The sequence below is a fragment of the Calonectris borealis genome, chromosome 25 (genome assembly GCF_964195595.1).
Source record: "Calonectris borealis chromosome 25, bCalBor7.hap1.2, whole genome shotgun sequence".
Classification (NCBI taxonomy): Eukaryota; Metazoa; Chordata; class Aves; order Procellariiformes; family Procellariidae; genus Calonectris; species Calonectris borealis.
The window spans coordinates 7,271,193-7,290,796 of record NC_134336.1 but is presented as its reverse complement, the minus strand read 5'-3'; positions in this window follow the sequence as shown (position 1 = coordinate 7,290,796).

Genomic DNA, 19,604 nt, shown 5'->3' with positions numbered 1-19,604 from the left:
AGATGAGATCAGCTGAATGGCAGGAGCAAAGGGTCTCTCCTGTGCTGCTCCAGCCTGCTTGTGATGTTCATGGAGAGCACAAGCCAGGCTGGGTGTCTGTTCCCACCTGAAGGTGCGAGATATGTGATGACCTAGGATCCTCAGGTGACATCACCTTGGCATTGATTAGGCAGGAAGGTGAGATCATGCTGCCCTTGAAGAGACTAACTTGAAATCCAGCAGACATCTTCCTGCTATGCCCCCCAGGTGTGGGAGCCTGTCTCCTGCCACATCAGGACAGACCAATCCTTCAGTGGTATTCATGCTGTCTGAGCAGATGACATGTAATCCAACAGCCTGCCTTGAGCAGCATCCAGGGCCAGGTGCTCTGGGGAAAATGGCAAAACCACGGACAAATGTGACGGATTAGCAATCCTCTTCCAGCCTCACTCCTCAGGATTGCTAAAACATCCTACATCCTCATGTACCTCCAGAGACTGTTCACAACCAGACAGAAGCTGAACATCTTCAGCAAAATGTTAGCTGCCTGTTGCACACCAGACTTCAAACTTTCAGATGTGCTGTTCAACTAAATCTCCACAAATAATGTCATCCTTTTATACACATTGAACAGGTTGCTTTCTAACAGAACTGATGTCCTGCTGCCCTTGTCTGCCAGGCAAGTAGGGAGCAGCCAGTCATTTATTTCTGTAGCACTTGCTATTTCATGGATAACTCCGAACATGCTTGGGTTATATTCTCCCCATTCACTGGTCCCAGGCTTTGAAGGCTCTCCTTACACAGACAGCTGTTCTCCCTCCAGCTGTGGTGCCTCTGCCAATCTCACCCCTCACTGGACATTTTCTACATCTGTTTCATTGGGTTAGAGCTGAGATGATTAAAGCTGAATGCAAGAATGAGGACACACCAGATAACAGCAGCACAGTATGTTCTGGCTCATGGTCCAGCAGTTTTTAATAGACTGTCACCCTTGACGACTTTTCCTCACTGCTGTGTGCTAAGCTGTCTAACTGCCTTCACCAATACTTCTGTCTGTCACCATGTATTCTACTAAAGCATCACCGGAGTTTCTGTCTGTGATTTCCACTCTAGCTGACTGAAGTTGACTTACTGGGCTTGATTGCCTTGGTTACTTACTTTGGATCTCTCCTGGAGAAGAGCCAAACCAGATAATTATATGGGCCTATTTAAAAAAAAAAAAAAAAAGATACTATGGTTATGGGAAGTGGATCTGACATGCTAAAGCCGTACTTGTTCAAGAAATTGTGTGGATTTACTACCACATAGACCATGTAAATGGTAAAGAAAATTTGTAAACAGAAAATTTGTTTCTAATGTGGCTATTCTCTCCTTTGGGGGATCACATTCTGGAGCAAAGGAATTCTGGGGTAGAGATGTCCGTGAAAACCATGAACTTCTAGCAACTTTGCCATAAGTAGGGAAAGTGAATTCAGAGCTGTGAGCTGGAGCTGGATCAGGTCATGCCTGGAAAGTGTGGTCTACCTTTGGGTCTACCTTCTTGGGATGAGCTACCTCTCTGGTCTGTGGGTCCTCTCCGTCTTGACAGTCCCAAGTGGACCAGGCTTGCTCCTGGTCCCTGGCTGGCTCCTTGGCGCTTCTGTAGTGTAAGTCATGAAGATTCAAATATGGAAATCTGATGTCCACAGTCTTCAGCTCTGATTCATGACAAAAACTTTTTGAGAAGAAATTATGTGCTACTCAACCTATATTTCATGAGAGATCTCTCTCCTGTATTTCTGACAGCCAGCCAGACTGCAGATGCACACTATGCAACATTAATACTTGTAAAGAAAGCCAAATTTCAAATTTTAGCCATACAACACATGTTGCAGTCATGGCAGAGGGCTTATGACAGCATATGAAGCTTGAGGACTGCTTTGCCTTTTCAAATGAATGCATAGAAAAATACTAACTGTTCTCCAAAAAAATCCCCAAGACAAATATATTATATCACTACCATCTTCCACGGAAGCCAGAGCATCCTGTTGCATGTTACTGTTCAAACACACATGAAGAGGAGACATTTTGTTTCAAAAGGTTTCCAGGCCAGGGCTCAGCTCTGTGAAGATTAACAATAATGCTTGACTTGGGTTGTTGACCAAATCCTACAGGACAAGAAGTAGGGAGCACCATTGGAACTGGCAAAGGAGTGGTGTACGCCATAACAGAAAGCACTTCTTGACCTGGTGGGCATCAAACTGCTGGAGCCTGCTGTCACTTGAGGCTGTGTGGGCAGACAACGTCAGCAGGCTCAGAAAAGCATTAAACATACTCATGGGCAGCAAGTCCATGAAGACATATTTAAAGGGACAAGGCAGGGATGTCCTGTCAGGTATTTCTAATCCAACAGTTATAGATGCTGGGTGAGTACAAGGAGAACAGACAGCGGAAAGCAGCCGTGCTCATGTGCTCTCCTTAAATAGCAACTCTATTGCTGCTGCCAGAGACAGACCCCTGGGCGAGATGGACCATCAGTCTGACCCACTTCTTATCTTCTTACGATTTTATGCGTATAAATAATTCTACTGAAGTAAAACATAGAAATATTTGCAAAATCAAGACTCAAATGAAGTTCATTAAATCACTTATACTTCATGAGCTCCTTTGGCCCTGCCTCTATGAATTCTGGGAAGGAAGGGAGCAAACATGACCAGATATACAAGGACTTCAGCCAGAACCAGAACTTGAAAAGGAAACAGAAGTCAACAGAGCAATGACTCTTTTCTAAGACAGTTTGAGTGTCTGGCAGAGCCAAGTACTGAACTCTGGGGTCCCCCAGGGCCTTTGGGGCATGTAAGGGAATCAGGATTTTTTTTCTTCCCTTTGCCTCATAACAATTTACATTCATGATGGTGCTTCCTCCTTCAACATCTGCTTATCCAGCACTTCTGACCACCTGGCCAAGCACCTTTAGGAAGTCTAAATATATTGCACTCCCTCCACCTCTCTAAGCCATGCTGCAGTTTGTTAGTGCTTTAAGAATTCAGATAGGTTAAATAAGTAACATTTGCCCAGAGATGCATTCATTTTTCCCTGTCATAGAGCTCACTTTAGGTCAGTGATTGCCTCAGTTGTTTTTAGTGATCCTAAACTAAGGTTAACACACCTCTAATTCCTGGGATTGTTCTTAACACCTTTCAAAGGAGCTATTCATTGCTGACTGTGGTTTGGCCCTGGGGGCAACACGATGTTGTTTTTAATGCTACTGTCTATACAACAGAAGCTTTAGAAATCAAGAGTCACTTCAGGGGAAGTATTTCCTTATCAGACTGTGGTAAAGACATACACAAAAATGTTTAGCATCTTTGAAATGCATTTTTTAAGACCAGACTCCCTTGTCTGGCAGCAGGAACTGAGGCTGCAAAGAAAGTTTTACCTATAGTAGGGTCTTGATAAGATCTTCAGGTCATATCAGGCCCTTTGGTATCAACAGTCCCCTTGGCTGTGCACTGCAAATGCCGCCTCCACTTTTCTGACCGCCCCAATGATCTCGTGTGTCTTGGTCTCTTGGGAGCAATGTATCTGCATCCCCACTGAGCGGTTTGTTTTAATCAACCACAGCCCCTGGATTGATTAACCTCACTCCATGGGTGAAAGCCTTTAAAGAAGTGGCTTTAAACTTCCCAAAGTTCCCACAACTTGTCAGTGTCTCCTCATACGCTTCTCCCTGCCCATTTCTTACCTCAAACCCCACAACCTTTTCTCTTTGGCTTTAGAGTTTTGCCTTCTTCCTCTTCTGGGAGATCCCTTCTTCCTTCCTTCCTTCCTTCCTTCCTTCCTTCCTTCCTTCCTTCCTTCCTTCCTTCCTTCCTTCCTTCCTTCCTTCCGTCCTTCCTTCCATCCTTCCTTCCGTCCTTCCTTCCTTCCTTCCTTCCTTTCCTTCTCTTTCTTTCTTTCTTTCTCTTTCTTTCCATCTTTCCTTCTTTTTCTTTCTTTCTTTCTTTCTTTCTTTCTTTCTTTCTTTCTTTCTTTCTTTCCTTCTTTCCTTCTTTCCTTCTTTCCTTCTTTCCTTCTTTCTTTCTTTCCTCCATTCCAGGCCATTTATCTTCAGACTGTCTCCAGATCTTCCTGAAGACTGGGAGGAGGCAATTCATGCACATTTCAAAAGCAGTACATAGGCAAAGGGGCTAAAATCATCCTCTTCTGCCTGTCAGACTGCCAGATGCCCAATGTTACCACCATTGCTATTCATGGGGTGCCTGCTCTGTGCTCCTTGGGTACAGCAAGAAGGACGGCCAGACCCCACAGAGTTCCCACACAAGCATAGGAACGGCCACAGGAGTCCTGGCCAGCTATCTTTACCCAAGACAGCAGAGCAGACACAGACCAACAGGTCCTCCTGCAGCTGTGCAGAGCCTAGGATGAGAGCTGGAAATGCAGTGGCAGGCCAGGGAGTAACGGCTGACCAGAGTGCAGAGAGTGAGAGCAATGAAACTGCCAGGAAGCAAGATGACATCACATAATTTAAAGATTTGAAAGGATGAAATTGGAACAATTCAGTTCTTATTGTCATTTTTTTGTGGGGGGAAAGCATCTCCCTTTCCCAAATGCAACCTGTGCCTACTGTCCACTTTTCAAGGAACAGAATAGCTGTTTTGCATCGACACAAATTTCACCAGGCTTGCCTTCCGCACTCTGCACTTCCTGGGTGTGTAAATCTCCATGCTGACCTCTCCATAACTCCTGTCATGTTGAAATTCTTCCCTGTGGCATGTAGAAAGCATAGCTCTGGTGAAGCTGTGTCATCCTCTAGTATATATAAAGTTGCCAAATAGGGGCCTCCTTTTTCCCTGTGCTTTTCTTTGTCTTATATAAGTTTTATCTTGAATATGAAACAGCAATATATTGAAGGACAGCTAAAGAGGTACTGCTGTCCAGAAATAGATGAATGGTCAGGTATAGAGTCCTAGCTGGTTTGTCTCACCCATTTAAGCAGGGATGTTTTATTAAAAGAGTTAAATTACTTTCTGCTGGCATGTGCCTATACCTTGGATACTTTCAATCATGCATGAATTGCCAAGAGCTAAGTGGAGAGTAATTTTCTGTTGGAGAGATGTGCATCACAGAAAGTCCTTTATGCACCTGTAAAACAAAGATATTGAAGGGTTTCAGAATCCCCCAGGCTTTGGAGCAGAGCCCGAGGCAGAGCCCTTTGCTCCGACCTGGCTCTCCATTTTGCTGTGATGGAGAATAAAGATGTCATCTGCAGTCACATGCAAAAATGGAGCATTTCTCTGCCCCAGTTGAGGGAGGAACACTCCTGTGACAATGAAATAAAATCAGCAGTTCCCAGTGGTATATGCTGCTACCCACTGCCCCACTGGCTTTTCAAGAAAAAACCTCCCCTGCTTCCATGGAGTGCTCTGCTGTCAGTGGACCACAGAAAACGTTATTGGAAGAGTCAGAGGTTTTTTTGTGAAGTTAAAAAACTAATGTTGAAATGCCAACCCAAAATTCTTTTTAGAAAGGAGTTTTCTCTTTTAGGAAAGAGAAAACAATCTTGTTCACTTTCCTTTAGACATTTTTTCAGGTTTGTGCATTTTTTTATTTGCTTCTCTAAAAGAAAAACTGTAGCAGAACAAACCCCTTGGTGTTACATGACAGGCCTCCACATCACATACTGTACCTTTGACAGTATGAATAACAGGTTACTCCCTAGTGCAATGCTGCTTTTGCATAGCAAGCTCCTGTTAGTTCTCTCTATTTATTCTGTCTTATCTTTCTCACATTTCATCACTTTCTTGTTATGTTTGCTCAGTTAAGTCATTAAAACCACTTTGTTTTTTCTCTTTCCATGTTTAGCCCTAGGAAATCAGCTAAGCCTATGTAATCGATTTAACATTTAATTTCCCCAAAACACCCTCTTTACTTCTATGTGTCTGTGGCCCTAAGACATTTCCATTTCTGGGTGGATTGGCTGGTGTGAGAAAGAAATCTCTGAGCCAGCTCACAGCTTTGAAAGACAATGGGGAAGGCTTCTCCACCTACAGTGCAGGTACCCTCTGCTACTTGCAGTTGTGTTGATGTGTTAAATGCCTGTTTCAGTGCTGCATTGGACAAAATGGGCAGCAAAAGAGAAAAATATCTCATAAGCAACTTCTGGTTTTCTACATTTCAGTTCTCACCTACTGTAGTGAGAAGAGCTGAACACTCTATTGTTTCCATGTTATAAAACTACTTGATGGGGGATTAAAAAAAAAAAAGAAGAAGAAGCAAAAGAGAAAAGCAGACATATCCAAGTCATTTGGCTTTGCCTCATTTCTCACAACCTTGATTTCCATAGAGACATTAGCACAGCTTCAACATGAAGGCACAAATCAGCAGTCTAACACGGATATCAGACCCTCTCACGTAAGATCTTCAGGCTCCAAAGACCTCCCCAACTCCTCTTGGGTCCTTTCCCTCCAGGATGTCATATTGCATGATCCTTTTCAGGACCCAGTCAAGCTCTGGCTTAAAATGAGGCGGGTCCCACAACTCCTGCCCCACCTCTTCACTGCCCCAAGGCCTAGAAACCTCCTTGTAATTTCATGACACGTTTGTACTCATCTCCTTGTGTCACCATGGTCCTTTAGTTTAAATGACTTGCAAACCTTCCTGATCTTTTACTCCCTGGTATATTTACAGAAGATTTTAGTCTTTGTTCTGCTGGATGAGAGGAGTCAGGTTTTTGGACTTCTCTTCTGGAGACAGCTGTGAAAGTGTAGCTTTGAGAGCTGCCTTGTCAAATCTAAGGCCAGTTTTCAGGCTGACAGAGCTTCATTTGTCTTACCCAGACAAACCAGATTAAACCAAAAGCAAGTACACTTTCCCCTGATACATCCCCTCTGCAGAGCACCTCCACACTGCTCTTAGATGAATCAAGGCAGGGTCTCAAACCAAACCCGCCCCTGCCTGGAGGTTCCTCTCACCTTTGCGAGCTCTGAGACCTCCCAAGGCTTCAGCGGGTGAACAGAGCACTTCGGGTCCCCCAACATCTTCTGTGTCTCCTCTGACAGAGGGTCTTTGTTGAAAATGGATTTAAATGGATTTTAAAGAGGATGATATTCAAGAAAAAACCCAGACAAACAAAAGAAGTCCCAGCTGAGCCCATTACACATTATTGAGTTAAATAAGAGGGATTTTACACAGCCTGCAATTGGTTTTAAATCATGGTTCTAAACAGCTGCTGATCTCTAGAAAGCCTCAGAAGGAGTGTGCTTAGGCACAGTCCTGCTAGCACGCCACATGCCATGAATGGGCACATTTACAATCCAGATTTTATATCTGAAGAAAGAATTTGCTGACTGCTAATCTCTGCTGATTAATAATGTTTTCACAAAGCCACCACAGAAGGTTTGCTAGTCTTGTCTAGAGAGTACCAGACTTTGGCCAAGCAAAGTCCTTTATCCAAAAATATATTTGTCTAGAAAGTGCAATTATTATTCTTAGGAATGCCAGGTATGGATGCCCATATTTCTTGTTCTTGCTAAGTGCAACTTGTTCTACAGATAAGAAGGCTAAAGGGTACAAGATAGGCAAGGTTTGTCAGGACAGATAATATCTTCTATTAGACCAAAACCAGCATTAGAAAATTCAGACAAACTTTCAGACATGGAAGCAGACGCGAAGGAAGCCCACGTGTCCAATGGCTGACAAGGTTTTTTCTGCCCATTCATCACAGGAAAGATATCACACTTCCCTGAAAACCTTGCTTTGTTCAGTTTAATTCCAATTAAAAGTGGCTTAAACTAGAGAGAAACAAGGCAGACTTGTTTCACAACGATAGGTCCACAGTGTGAATTACTTGCTGTTTTCTGAGTCAGATAGCACTGCTTAACAGCAGCCTTTTGCTTTTGTCAATACCAAAGTCAAATCACTTGTGCTAAAATTATTTCAACTTTCATCTTTATGCTTGACGATACCAGAGCAGTATTATTGAATGATCCAGTTACCGGGGTAAGGGTCGCTCTGAACATGAGGGTAAGAAGATCTGCCTTTAATATATTGGAGTGAAATAGGACTTCTGACAGTTTGAAGTCCAAATCCTAACAGGAAAGGTAACATTTCTGGCAGTGTTGAAATCTGGCACCTTTCTCCAGAGAACGTCATTTTACTCCCAATAATCATCAAGTAGTTATGAGTAACAAATGATTTCCTAGAAATCAGGATCAAGTAGTGAATGTCAGTCAATATTCCAACAGGCTAAATTATTTGGCTACAGAGCTCATAAGAAACAATCAGGCCAGATCCAGTTTCTAATAATTACAAAGGATGATCAAACCTCTCCGTTACGACAGATGCAGATGGAACAGATTGTTCCTTCAAACTTCTACTCTGCCAGCAGAACCGGTGTTTCACTCAGCTCTGCAAGACTTTTACTCTCATGCAATTTAGTAAGTGTATACTTCATTTTTAGAGTACAATAGGCAGGTGGGCTTTTCTGAAGGGTTATATCTGCTAAGTGATGACAGGTAGCAACAAAATACTGTGGTGAGCAAAATAAAAGAGCAAAATATCAGTATGAGTGGGTGCTGCTTTGTGCTGCATTTATAAGTATATAGGCAGTTCATTAAAATAAGGCCAGCTGCCAGGGCTGACATCAGACATGTGAATTTGCACAATGAAGTTGTCCTCCACATCTCATACCCTTCACCATTTGCCACAACAGGGCCACAGCAGAGCTCATGACTGGGATGTTCAGAACTAGAGGCCCACCAGTGGAGCTTCTTAGTCACTAGAAAATGCAGAAAACTGGCTGTGTTAGATTAATTGTAGGAATTTAACATGTGCCATATTCAACTTTTCAGCACCCCATCACCCCGTGGAGGCTTCAGCCTGAGTTGGGCGCCCTGTCGGTGGGCGGTGGCGATGGACACACACCTTAGAGTGAGGTTCATGAACACTGTCACGCTGAGCTTGCCCAAGCCTGATGGTAGGAATTTGTGAGAATAACAATATCAGTCACAGTCCCAAAGGAATTTAGGTGCCTGTCACCACATAAAGTCTCCACCATCCTACCTGGACAACCCAGTGGTTAGGGTTCATCTTGACTAACAGTGGATTGAGACCTTTCTGCTGCTAAATGTGGCATGGACCATGTATCTCACCTCCCAGCTGGGGCCTGAACTCCTGAAGACAGGAGTGCAGGAAAATGTCTTTCAATCTCTTCTGCTGAGGCAACTCCTCAGCAAAATACTCAGATGCTCATTGATGATCCAGCTACACAAGTGTCCTAACACTGAGCTATAAAGTCACATCCCCAAACCCAGTAAGCATCACTATTTCCACACCAGTGGACTGCAGGTTGACTGAAGGATTCTGACGCTGTCTCTTTGGCATATAAGTGAGCAGCATTCACTTAGCAGATGACCGACAGCTTTTCCACATCTCCGCTGTACCCACAGTGCTGGTGAGAGCAGGGAAGAAGTGTGAAATCATGCTTCAAACACACTGCAGGGCAGCCACCTCAAACCACAGCAGGACAGATTTCCATTGCACGCAGGACAGGCAGTGGTGGAACAGGGAGAGGAGGACTGACAATGTGGACACCATGCAAAACCAGCATCAGGGACGGAGTGAGGCATTTCCCGCTTGAAAAGCAAACAAGGAAGATCTCATGCTTTTGCATCTGTGTCAGGATGGGACTGTCCCCAGCTGAACAAGTTGCCACCCCTGACAATTATAGCCCTAGTAATCCGCATCATCCAATGAAGATGAAGCACTCGGGTAAAAATAGCAAGCGGGTCAGGAGGAGGTTATAGAAATACCAGAGATTATTCATATTCCTTCAGGTAGCTATAAGAAACAGTTTAAACACAAGAATGACAGATTAAAGGTGTTGTTGACAGAGAGAAATGACTGCTTTGAGGTCTAAGCCACATTCAATCCTCTCTTTGGATGTACAAGCCAAAGTCTTTTTCAAAGGGAGCCCGCCATAAAGAGGTAGCAAAAAATAACACACATGGTCCTTCCGTGCCACCGGTGATCTGAGATCAAAGTGGGGATACAAACAAGAGGTTCACGTTGCCTCATCCCAGGCAAGCTCCTCTACGATGCTGCAGCTTGCCCTTTCTTTGCACACATGGGTCTGAGCAGGGACTTTGGAGTGTAGCAGACTTGAGTCCTAGAGAATTTAAAACACTGTCTCCTGTCTTCAGAGCAGAGCAGAGTTTGTTGGGGAAGAGTGTCAAAGTGCACTTAAAAAATTATATTTCATGCACCCACTGTCCAAAGTGTAGGTAACAGGTAGCCACAGAAAACATAAACCATATATTTAGAAATGCCTGCCAAAGTTTTCTACTTGTGTGTTTTGTCCTTGGTTTCTCAGTCACTTTAATTTCATCTGTCACAGGAAGATCCATCTGTAAACCTTATTAGATTAAAACTAATGTAAGACAGATGAGGCCGGAAAACTGTTTTTCTGCCTCCTCAGGATTTATATAAAAAAAGAACAATGTGGGTTTTTTAAAGCAAATTTGCTTAATTGACAACAAAAGAACACAGAACAGCAGCTGCCAGAACTGCTTATAGGTTGGGACAGGATGCAATAGCCTCCTGTCCCGGCTGAGCTGCACCAAGGATCTCCCTGAGAGCCAAGGCTGAGCCCCCAGCACTGCCAGCACCCTCAAGGGACTTCACCAGCTGGGGTCCCACATGTCCAGGCAGGCCCATGGCTGTGGCTGAGCTGGAGACCAGCACTCCTACAATGTAGCTCAGGCCAGAACTGAAGGTCCACGTCTGAGCTGAAATGGGTCCCTGGACCCCATGGTCAGGGATGTGGGTGGGGACCCCAGGTCAGTCAAGACCATTAAGGCCAATTAGTGTCCTCCGGGCCCTGACAAGCTGTCTACCCAACAAGACTCTGACCACTTTTTGGTTGCTGGAAATCACGATGCACTGTTCACAGGGTCTTTTATATGTGCAATAGAACATTTAGTCTTCCTTTAAATTCTCCCTGCATCTACCTTTTGCAGACAGTCCTCCTCATTGCCTTGTTATCAGCTGGTGCGTGACACATCCAGCTGTGACTCACGGCAGCATAGGGTAGAGCAGCTTTTAGGGTGCTGGCTGGTTTGCTGCGGGTGGTCACCGCTGACACCTCTTGTTGGACAGTGATGAGCTGATGAGCTCCCGGGGGACATCAGAGGCTTTCTGGGGCCAGCACCATCTGCCAGAAAGTATTGAAAAGCAAGGGATGCTGACAGGCTAGACCAGGTCTCATTTGAATGTCATCTAGGGGAACGTTTGGGGCATCTTTGGTACTAATAATTTTTAATGCTTTTGTATATGTGCAGCAGAAAGCAATGTATTATTGCTGTGAATGCTGGGCAACACAAGCATGAGCGAGTAATGCTCCTACGATTAGAACAAGGTCAACTTGCCAAGACAAAAGACCCCAGAGAGAAGAGAGACACTCCATCTTGGAGCATCTCCCCTTTGCAGTAAAGAGATGACATTTAAGGTCCTAGATTTCCCTAAAAGAGTTGAAATATAGCCGGAACAGCAAGAATTGACCTGGCAGAGCACTGTCCCCTAAAAGGCAGCAGGTTTCCCTGGTTGAGCACAGAGTGATTGACCCTGAGACAGAGAAAGGCAATGGGAATACTGGAGGGGATGGAAAAGCTGCCTCAAGGACAAGAGGTGGAAAGGGTCCTTACTTCAGTCTGAATTCTGAGAGACAGAGCCCTGGACTACATGGGCCATCGCTCTGACCCGGCAGGACTTCTCTTATGTTGGGTGAAATGAATGGTGTTATCTTTAATTCTCAGTCCACTTTACCCATGTGGCAGACTCCAGTGTAGAGCAGAGATGGGTTAGCCTAACGTGAGCTAACTACAGCATTGGGAATATTTTGGCTATGGTCTCCCAGCTGACGGTGTGGGGTAATTCATCTAACCACGATGCAGAAAAACGTGACCTTGAGCTCTGAATGCTTGCAAAATATTGCTCCTACTACCTCAATTTGCTCATTTTAAGTTAGTTCAGGTGTCTCCAGCCACTCTACAACTGGTAGAGTGGATGGAGTCAGAAAGTCTCAAGATGTTAAACATAGGATCATTTTGGCATTTCCTACTCCTGGTTCATGGGAATGCAAAGCAAATTGAGCGGTACCTTCTAGGTACCGTGCAAACCCTTTGAACTCCGTAGTAATAGAAAAGATATTAAATTACTTCCTTAATTTTTCTCATATTTATCAGGTCTCAAGAGAGATTACTTATCTGAGAACTTAGTCGAAATAAAGTAGGCACACTACAGCTCACCACCCAGCAAGTCACAGTCAGTAGGGAACAGGTCTATTCATATCACCTCCAGCCATGCCCTGGGATGGGCATAGAGAGAGCTCAGTATACAAGTCATGGTTCAATGATACTACGTAATGACAACTTTCCACAAGATAGTGGACTACTACCAACTTCCTGGTGTTTCATAGAATCACAGAAAGATTTATATGATCTGAAGGGAAACCAGAGTATATTTGCGGCACTGTCATGGCAGGATTCATTTGCAGCAGTAGTTTCAAACTTTGGAGGTGAGCCACTAGCTCTTATATCAAGTCCAGAACTGAGAGAGACTTCAGTGACACCAAAGACAGTGACCTACAAGGCAATTTCAAATATTCCTGGCACAAAGCACCAAAGGGCTTTCCGTTTTCAGTCTAGTATCTAAATGCTGCTGAGATTTTAAAAATGTACTTAGTCCCTCAAGGGCTAAAATATTTCTCTTCAAGAAGGATGTGACAGCATCACTTTGGACCTGCAGAGAACAGTGCATGGGGACTGTGTGTTGGTGGATTCTGAGACCCAACTTGGTAGAGCAGCCTCTAAAATATTGAAATACTTTGCCCAGTATTTGTCAGTGAAATACTTTAATGTTTCATTTTAGAACGGCATTTTTTTGCCACAGAACTGACCCTCCATTTCTCTCCGAAGGTATGAGAAAAAGGCTGAGTAACCTGAAGCACCTGGGACTGAGAGCCCAGCATGGGACACTCCGATGGAGATCTGCTATCCAGAGCTGAGCCTGAACATCAGCAATGCTTCAGGGAAGGTGCAATGGGACTGAGGAGAGCAGAAGCTCTCAACACCCTTGTTGGACTAGGGAGGAAGAACAATGACACACATTTTCCAGTGAAAATGAAGGGGAGAGACAAAGGGCACAGGCTCGTTATCAGGGAGTAAGCAGGGGTGTGAACAGAGGGCATACCAGCCACTCTGGCAGCTGCTAATAAGCACAATCTTATCTAGTGTGAAATGTGAGCTCAGCCTCACCTGCTGAAGAGAAAGCTGCCCCGGTGGGGTGTTCCCCACATTCCCTCTCCTCTTCCAGTGTGGGTGCGTGCACACATGGTACACAGTTACCCCCGGACAGGCTCTCTGCCCTGCCTGCCCCATGGGTTGTTGACATGTTCATTCCGAACAACCCAAATGCAAGCTCTGGGCATCTTCATTTCAGATACCAAGTCATTTAGACCCTCAACACTCCTCTCAGGCACATAAATGCTCTGTGCAATCCATGGGAAGTGAGGCATCCACAGCGGTGTTGCATTAGGGCTGCAGTCCCACATTTCCCATCACTGGCAGTTATTCCAGAGGCTCCTGCTGTGCTGGTTTTGGCTGGGATAGAGTTAATTTTCTTCATAGCAGCTAGTATGGGGCTATGTTTTGGATTTGTGCTGGAAACAGGGTTGATAACGCAGAGATGTTTTAGTTATTACTGAGCAGTGCTTACACAGAGTCAAGGCCTTTTCTGCTCCTCACCCCACCCCACCAGAGAGCAGCCTGGGGGTGCACAAGAAGTTGGGAGGGGACACAGCCGGGACAGCTGACCCCAACTGACCAAAGGGATATTCCACACCGTATGATGTCATGCTTAGCAATAAAACCAGGGGAAGAAGAAGGAAGAGGGGGACGTTCGGAGTGATGGCGTTTGTCTTCCCAAGTCACCGTTACACGTGACAGAGCCCTGCTTTCCTGGGGATGGCTGAACACCTGCCTGCCGATGGGAAGTAGTGAATGAATTCCTTGCTTTGCTTTGCTTGCGTGTGGCTTTTGCTTTCCGTATTAAACTGTCTTTATCTCAACCCACGAGTTTTCTCACTTTTACTCTTCTGATTCTCTTCCCCATCCTACCGGGGGGGAGTGAGCGAGCAGCTGGGTGGGGCTGAGTTGCCGGCTGGGGTTAAACCATGACACTGCACAAGGAGGTGCCAGACTCTGCAGTGGCAGTGCACGTCGCAGTGTCACCCTGGCCCAGGCCCTGGTGACAATGCCAGCTGGTGCAAGCAGCACCATGCATAGCACTGCACCTACCATCACTAATGATGTTGAGTATATGAAAGCAAGACAACATGGCAGCCCAGCATCAAGAAAGCTCTTGTCCTAGTAAATGATGCAGATGACAAAGATTTATCTACGTACATGTGCCTGCGTATGTGTAGCTACTCTCCTCTAGTGCATCAGTTCGTGACAAGCATCTGCTTCATGACAAGAAGCGTGGTGAGTCCACGTTAATGTGGCTGTGCCCATGCCTACGTTGGTGAGCTATGTGGGGTAGCATATGTGTCTGCTTGTGTGGAAGGTACATGTCCATACGTGTTCAACTGTGCATCCAGGTGCTGGATGGTTATTTGGTGAGGTCCTTAAACAACATTTTGTATCTGTTTCCTTCAGCAAAATATATATGTTTTTAAATTAAACCAGAAGCTAAATGTAATTTGCACATTGAAAACAACATTCAGCATGTCTGTGCTTCAGGACAAGCCTTGGAAAATATGGAGTTTCATCTATAGGCAGGACTGTCTTTGGAAAGACATTTTAAAGTGTTTTTTGCTTTCCCAGTGTTCTGTGGGAGTTCAGGAAGCAGACTCCAGTCCCTTCTCTCCTGATGGCAAATGTGTATCTCTCAGCACTGTTGGCTTCAGATTTTAAAATACCAGTTGGATATGCCATCTGAAATCATCTCACATTTGAATATATTGGTATTTTTAGTTACTCATTCACATGTGTGGCATCCAAAATTATGCTGGGACCTGCTCAGAGCATTATCTAAGGAACGCACAGTGCAGAGTCCAACCCCAGCGGGGTATGGCATCACACAAGCTGCTAAGTCAGGCACCTCATCTTGTGTCTGCTGCTGCAGCGAGCAGAGAGACCAGCACGGGCAGAGGCAGCGCAGAATGGGAGACCTCCTCAGGTCTTGGACAACCCTCCAGAAGAATCCCACTTTCTCCCAGAGAGTGCAAAGGGAGCAAGCACCGAGCTGGCCAGCTGGGATGGGAGAGGGTGGGCAGGGGCAAAGCTCCCAGTGAGATGCAAGTGGAGCAGGACACAGAGGGGGCAATTTAGACTGCACATCCCTGTGTTTGTCCTACATGTGCACGCACAGCCTTCCTCGGAGTTGACAAGAGGGGTCCTCTGAGGATGTAGGGGAGGGTGCAGGCAATATATTAATTTATTCTCTCCTTAACATCTCTCAACACTATTGTTCTCTCCGTCTGCACCCAGAAAAGGCTGTAGCACTGGGACGGTGTACAGTTAGAGTTCACCCTTTATTGTTTTGGCTTTGATTTTCCAGATCCTTTCTTTGAATGTCCTCTTCAGAGAAGAGTTTATAACAGCATGTGAAGCATGTTAGTGTCCAGACATAGTCCTGAAAGACACGGCTCTTGGGTACTCATCTTGTCTCAGCCAAAGGTTTCCTTTATAACCTCACCTTTGAGCTCACCTGTAAAATTACCTGATTTGAGCCATTGAGCTGTTACTGAACAGAAGGCTGGATCCTGCCTAACACTCTGCTGAGATTTATTTCTGCAGAGACCCAGTGTTATTCCAGCACTCCTGAAAGGTTAGGCAGGGCTTGCAGATTTTTGTCACACTGAGATACAAGGGCTGGTGCAAGACTAACCACGTTGATGCTGACGCAGCTAGGTTGGATAGGAAGGGGGGAGGTATGGTGCTTGTGCTCAGGCCAGGCAGAGGTGTTTTTAAAGCATTTATAAGAACCAGTAATAACTACCCAAACACACTGCCTTCCAGCCACATGCTGTACCCAGAGACCCCTTCTCATGCAGTCCTCCCACACCTCTGTCTCCCTGTAGCCTGGTTAACCACCTCCATGATTTCTACACCAAACCCCCAACAATAGGTTAGCCCTAGGGTGACAGAAGTTGGCCAAACAGCCCATGGAGGATATGTGCTTCCTGTGCACCCCCTTCTCCCATGGAAACCTGAAAATGAAATTCTTTCAGACCCTGAGAGAATCTCAGATGAAAGACAAATACGGGAACTAGCCCAGAGGCTTGGGACAGCGTGCACAGAAATAATTTGGTTTTGAACTAGGTTTCACTCGTGTTTGTAGTTTTTAGCGGTGCTCCAAGACCCGGGTGTGGAGGCAGAATTCCAAGCAATAAACAGTGTTTGAAACAAATCTTTGAGGGCTGCCTTTAAAGATGAGCCCTCCAGGTCTCTATTCCCCTCAGAGTGGGAGAGGTGACTTGAATTACGTCTCCTGGCACTAGTCATGTACGTACCTGTATGTTTATAATCATAGACTTAGAGCAAAACACAGAATTATATAATTCTCTGTGTATTCACATTGCAGAGCTGTCATTATTACTCTGTCTTGACTCTATGCACTGGGCAAACGGACAAGAAAATTTTGGGATAGGGTTATTTGCAGTTTTTAAGCTTCTTTTTATTTCTTTCTCCCTGAATGTTGAGAGAAGTGCTTATAGCCTGATCAGTGCCTGATATATAAAAGCTCACTTCCTAGATGACAAACTCAAACACCGGAACCTCTTCACTATCAGGGACACGAGACCTCCCTGTAGTTATAAAGCACATGTCTACACTGTCCAGGACTTCAGGACCAGAACTGGTGAATGACATCAACATGATCTTATGCATCAGCCAAGCAGAGTCAGCATAGCCTGGAGCATTGTCTTCTCCTTGGGTCACACCGCTGGACTGGTGAGCTGTCATGATGCTACCCATTGAGCTGTCCCTCTGTGAAATGGGGGTAGAAATGCTTCCAGAAGGTCCATATGGAGCCAGGAAATATTTTCAGTCAGCTGAGAATAAGCACTTCTACTTTGCTTGGAGAGAGCAGTGGCAACCTGTGCTCTGGCACTGTGGCCTTCACATTTTCCACGTTCCTCCTGGCACTGCTGAGGTTTCACTGATTTCAGTGCAACTTACTCCTGATGTGTATTGGTGCATGAGAGGGTACCCAAGAGTTTCACCATCTTATGGGGAGAGAAACTCTTACAAGGTGATGAAGGAGCCATCTACTCTCCTGTTGCACCACGAGTATGGAAAGAAAATACATGTTAGAAAACCTTCCCAATGGCATTGAAACAGGAACATGCTCTCATATGGGCATTTGTGAATCTCTCCTTGACAAAGTCACTGCTCCCTGGTTATTTGATATGCTCCAGCCAGAAATCTCATATGCCAGGCAGTACATAACCTTAACAAGACATCAAGCCAGCCAGCCTCACACACTCTCAACTTTCAGGAGGGCAAAACCCATTCAAGCATCTGTAGAGCTGGTTATATTTTATTAAAATGATGCTGGAGAATAGGGCACGAGAGAGGATTCCTCCCCACGAGAGAGGGAGAGGCATTTGTGCGCCAGGATTGCTGATGTGAAGGGAAATGTCCATAAATGGCAGAAGGGGATGTGGGGAGGATGTGCTTTTGGGTGAACTCCTCCAACACCACCTGGGTTGACAGCTGAGCAAAAGTGCGAATACGTGTGACAGTGATATACATGGGAACCAAAGCAGGACAGCATCTGAGAGGTCCAGAAGAGGTTCAGCTGCCTTGTTATGACATGCTCTGAAATAAGAAAAGGGAACCATCTCATCATGCTAATAATTTTCTGGAAACAAAAAGTAAGATGAAAGGGGAAGATATTTTGGCTTGTGCCTAAATTGACTATTTTCTTTGACTGCAAGCACAGGACTTGTAAGCCACTGCATGAAATGCGACAGGAATGTAATGGATCTGCCTGTCTTGATTCAACACCAGTGAGGACAGGCAGAGCCCCCATGACCTCATAGGTGTTTTCCATCTCTCATTTCTCTGACTCCATGATAGAATGAGACAGGAGGCATTAAAAAGACATCTGAAGGGAAAAAGCTTTCCCATTACATCAATAAAAAATACTAGCCCCAGCGGGAGGAGGTTGTCAAAGACGCCCAGCCTGAAAGCCTTAATAAAACCTGTCTTCCGAGCAGTTGATATTCCTCTCCCTACAACATGTAAAGCTGCAAAAGCTGACAGCCAAGGCAGCAATCAGAGCCTTTGGCTTTGAAAGCAGAGGCCGCTTTGCTGTCGGCTGCAAGAGTTTCTAGGGAACTTGAGCTTCTTGAACACTTCCCATTCAAACGAACAGTGCCGACATGCCCTGGGTGGAAGGAGTCTTTTTCTCTCCTTTCCTCTGCCAGGTCTCCTCCGTCTTGCCTTAGCAGAAGGAAACAGCCTACACAAGACCAAACTGTTCATCAGCTGGAACCAACAAGCCAAATTGCTTTTACTTATTGTCCCTCCCGCAGCACCTGCTCTCTCTAAACATCACAGATACCACCCGGCCCCAGTTCTTATTTCCACATTACAGCAGAGCCTCCCACTTTCTCAAACATCAGGCAGGCGAACCACTGCTCATAGAAAATAGTTACAACACTAGCAGTTTGGGGCCGGCACGGTTGCAATGTGCATCCCAGGCTGGCAGTTCTCAGGGACAGTAAACACAGATCATGGAAACACAGGATAATTCAGGTGGGAAGGGACCTTAGGACGTGTCTAGACCAACCTCCTGCTCAGTTGTTACATGCCATCACCTACACCATTGTCTCTGGCCATCTGTTCTGTGGTCACAGATCTCCAGATGCCTGGCACAGAAGTACTTTTCTTGGAACAGGGGAGGCATCATGTTTGCAGTTCCCAGTAACTTCCAGCCTGGCAAACTAACAGCAACCCTGCTAGCCTTTGCCTCTGTTTTCCAGGATATGGCCCTTTCTTCTCAAGAGTTTCCATCTTTCAAATGATTCTCCTTTTGTATCAGCCCTAGACATGTATCAGTTGTATCTCCCATCCTTGTGATCCTGGTCACCTGGTCTCCCTTGTTCTCAGAACAAAAAATAGGTGAAGGAACTGTAGCAGAGACTTGAGCCTCCTGCTGTAGGAATCACTTCTCTTGGGGGAACCTGGGCAAGAACCCCCTCCATTTCCAGAACAACCTCCCCACATCCTACCATAGGCTATATCCCCCCCATCTCTACTCCCATTTCACAGGGAAATTCGGGAGTGACAAATCTCTGCTGTTCCATGAGAGGGCAGTGTGGTCTGGAAGCAAAGCCTCCACTGAAAACCGTAGGGATGTCTGGGCAGGAGGAGGCCGGGACTGATGGGGGAAATGTCCCAGAGCATTTAATAAGGATGCAATCAGTCATGTTCTTGGGGACTTATGAAGACTCTGCAGACCCCAAGAATTTACTAGAGATGAGATCCTCTCTGTGTTTTTTTAAAGTCTGGAATGGAGCTAGAAATCTCTTTGAAACACTGGTGAAGAAAGAAAGTTAAAGAAAGGAGGTTATTATC